The 4293-nt window shown below is 40.5% G+C and overlaps 1 pseudogene; it reads right to left on the bottom strand.

Moving 5' to 3' along the window:
• Positions 1–2324: 2324 nt before the first annotated feature.
• LOC110287827 lies at positions 2325–3145 on the bottom strand (annotated as a pseudogene).
• Positions 3146–4293: the final 1148 nt, after the last annotated feature.

The following is a 4293-nucleotide window of genomic DNA, read 5'->3' as shown; positions in this document are numbered from 1 at the left end:
AAAAAAAAAAAAAAAAAAAAAAAAAAAAGGAATATAGATGTTTGTTTTGCTCTCCGGCAGGTAGAAGCCAGAGTCTTACACATGCCAGGTAAGTGCTGTACTCTAACTGCATCTCTCAGCCTTCAAGAGTACTTTCCTGAAATTAGGAGCATGTTTGACAGGGAGGATTCTAGGGAGTTCATAATTACATATTTAAGACATATATCAACAAATCTTGAATTATAATCTATTATTGTCAACACTGAAAAGCCTGTCATTCTCCAATCTGATTTTTACCTTTCAGTGCTACACACAGGNTAATACAGTAACTGCATTAAATCATTATAAAAATGTGAGTTTTCATTGTGGTGTTTATATACTATTTTAATTTCTTTCCAACTATTGCTTACTTTCTTACTATTAAGTTGAATTTTATAATTTGAATTTATAATTTACTAAAGGTACAAAGATGACCAATAAAAGCTACAGGTTTCTCCCAATTTTAAACTATAATATAATGATAAATAAGGCAGACTGAAATTTTTTTTAAATATTTTAAAACTCAGAGCTTTCTCTTTGAAGTATATAAAAAAAATAAAACTGCCCAAATTTGAGTCATAGTTTTCCTTTAAATCAAAAATAAAAATAAATTGGGTTTGAAAAGACATAGCAAAGACTCTAACATTAGATGTTTTATGTTAGAATAAGCTCAAGGTTAAAGGTCTCTATTTTAATTCACTTAAGATGCTTGACCTCCCCTCAAGAGCCTGTATTTTTAGTTCTAGTGGTGATAATGTGTTACTTTGAAACTGATGTGTAATTCTTCTGCCTTGGTAGCTTTTTTTTTTCAGAGCTGTTTACCATGAAATTTATGCTTACCACCAGAAAGGAGCTCAAAGTCATAGTGACTGCTGAGGTAAAAGACACCAGCTTATGCTCCTTAATTTTCATATAATTACAGTGAAATTATCACATTTTGTATGAAATTCTGTAAGGACCACATACGCCTGATCTCTAATAACCTGTTCTCTTCTTATTCCCTTCTCATCTGTAACCATAGGGGAAGTACCTTCCAGCCTTTCTGCTGCTTAACTGTGATCTTCCAGTCATTCAGGAAGGGCAGATGGGCCAAAGTCTTCTCTTTATTTCTGATACATGAACTGAGCATCACAAAGGGCTAGCTCTCTAAAATAGTCCCTGATCAACTGAGGCCTGAAAGACAAGACCTGCCAACAGGGAATGCCTCAGTGGACGGACCATTTCTCTTCTGGGAGCTTCAACAGAAGACTTAACACTTCTGACCAGCACTGCTGTTCCTGACAATGGCTAGAGATTTCAGGAAAATCTGATCATGAGGAAAACTGTCCAGTACTAGGCCAAGTGGTTAAACTGTAGACTCTTACTTTGTGCAGACATTGCTACCAGTACAAATCATGACAGTTCAAAGATAGGGGTACTTTAAGATTGATCATCCTACTATAAAACATTGTAAATAGACGAGAAAAGGAAGAAAATGCGTGCCTTTATTTAAGTAAATCAGAATGTGGCATTTAGTTTGTACTTGTTTATAAATAACATTTTGGTTTAGAATTGATTGAAAGACTTGTTTAATTACATTTCAAGTGCCTAAGCAGGCCACTGCATCAGGTGGCCTTAGGGGGAACAAAATACCCATGGAAGCAGTTACAAAGTTTAGAGCAGAGACTGAAGTAATGACCATCCTGAGACTACCTCACCTGGACATCCATCCCATAAATAACCAACAAATCCAGATATTATTGCAGATGCCAACAAGAGGTTCTGCCAGTGCCTGACTAACACAGAAGTGGATACTCACAGTCATCCATTAGACGGAGCACAGGGTCCCCAATGAAGGAGTTAGAGAAAGGACCCAAGGAGCTGAAGGGGTTTGCAGCCCATAGGAGCAACTACAATATGAACTAACCAGAACACCCAGAGCTCTCTGGGACTACATCACCAATCAAAGAAAACACAGGGAGGGACTCTAGCTACATATGTAGCAGAGGATGGCCTCATTGGTAATCAATGGGAGGAGAGGCCCTTGGTCCTGTGAAGGTTCTATGACCCAGTACAGGGGAGTGCCTGGGCCAGGAAGCAGGAATGGGTGGGCTGGGGAATAGGGGGAGGGGGAACAGGATAGGGGATTTTCAGAGGGGAAACTAGGAAAGGGGATAACATTTGAAATGTAAATAAAGAAAATGTCTAATAAAAAAAACCAACATTAAAAAATGGGAAAAATGCAAGATTTCAAAATACATTTCTGAGAAAGCACCATACATGATTTCCCCCAAATCACAAATCTTAAGCAGGTCTTGGGAGCTACTTTAATTATAGCCTGGAACTGGACACTTGTGCCCTTCCTTTGCTTCAAAAAAAAAAAAAAATAAAGTGTAAGAAAGAGTAATGGGATCGCCATTCGCCATTCTCAGATCTGCAAAATTCAGGGTCAATGTAGAAAAACACTTGCATATCCAACTCTTCTTGTGGATTAAGCCTTTGTTCTTCAAAACATAAGCACTGTATTTTATTGAAATATTGCTCAGCTTCAAGCGGCACAACATTATATGTAGAAATTACAATTACCGGTTTGTCAGTAGGATTCTTAGCTTTATAAAATACCAGTGCAGTCTCTACTGGTACCACATAGATCTCTGTTCGCTGAGGTCTGAAGTTCTACTGGAGACCGGCATGAATGTCAGCATTAAAGGTGACTTTACTGATCCATCCTTAACAGGCACCCTGTTTTCAATCTGGTCTGATGAGTGTCCGGCCACAGCTGATCCTCCAAGTCCAGTAGTCTGGCAGTACAGCCTATAGAGAGTCACCGCGGCGCAGGAGACCCCTAGCATGCCCTCGGGCGGCGGCTGCCAAGTAAGTGAGCACCGCCTTGTTCCTCTGCCGCCACTCGTCGTCCTCCTGCGAGCCCTGGAAAGGGTTACTGATCCTGGGCTGCGCTCGCTCGGGCGCTTCCCTGTCCCCAGGCATCTCAGTCCCCGCTCCGCGCCTTCGCGCCTTCGATCTCATTCCAACCGGGCCTAAGAACCAGCTCTGAGTTCACCACAATCCTCCGTGACCACCGGTGCTGACTCCAGCCCTAGCCACACAAAGTTACAAACCTCCATTCCGGACACCAGAGCCCTCCCATTACCCCACCCCCACCCCGCGAAAGCGACCTTCAACATTTTTAGATTTAAAGTATTTTCATAATATTAATTCTTAACACTGTTCACAACTGAGGTGACCTATTGGTTTAAACAATTGTTTTCTTGTTTTTTTATGTTTTGTTTGTTTAAAAGTTTCAAGCCTACAATGTAAATTGGCTCCTGTAGGTGCAGGATGCCACAGTTGGCAGCTCCAGGCACTAAGACCATCAGGAAAGATTACCTCAATCTCACGATGTTCTGAAAATGTTTTTATTCTTTAAATGTGTTTGTGACTAGCTGAACTCGTCATTTTCTATTTGCCCAAAGTAGCAGGAAATCTGTCTGAGATCCCCATCCACAGCAAGTTGAGTGGACCAAGACTGTGACTTTTCAGAGCTGGTGATGTGACATGAACAGGAGAGTCAGCTTCTTTTGTATCTCAGACAACTGGCTTTATAACCAAAGATGACCTTGAACTCTTGATTCTCCTACCTCTGAGACCCCCACCCCACCCCACCCCAAACGTTGAGATTACAGTCGTGTATAACCACTGGACAATTTCATGCTCTCTGTACTTGCGTATGAAGTGAGTAAGAGCAGAAGTGCAGTTTCCCATCTCTTATTTTCCAACAGAAAATGTGATTTAAAAATAAATGACACTTCAGGTAGCCACCATCTCATGCATTTTACAGATAGATTTCATTCCTCTCAGGACTATTTGGCTTATTTTTCTTAACTGAATGAAGGACAGAAACATTGAATTGAGTACATGCTTTTCCAAACATTTTCAAGTACAAGGCCTGGTACATTTCTTGCTGTTAGTGTCATCATCTGTCAGTATTAGTGAGAGCACAGAGCAGCTTTGGGGAGCAGAAAACTAGCAGGCTCTGCTGGCTTATGAGAGCCACTTTCTTTGTTATATTAGTCATGTAGAACTCCTTGGGATATGGAAGGACTGTTAAAACTTTTAGTTAATGTCTCTCATAGTACATTGACTCTGAATGTATTTGTCTAGTTTTGGTACAGAGCTACTACAATAGACAGCCTTGTCCAGTTCCAAGCCTAGGCTGCTACTTAGATGTTTTGCCACATGAGTTGAAGGATACCAGTAGTCTGTTGTTGCTGGTTAGAACTTATTTTCTCCTGATGT

Source organism: Mus caroli, unplaced genomic scaffold, assembly GCF_900094665.2.
Source record: "Mus caroli unplaced genomic scaffold, CAROLI_EIJ_v1.1 scaffold_23434_1, whole genome shotgun sequence".
Lineage (NCBI taxonomy): Eukaryota > Metazoa > Chordata > Mammalia > Rodentia > Muridae > Mus > Mus caroli.
This window is presented reverse-complemented; position numbering and strand designations above follow the sequence as displayed.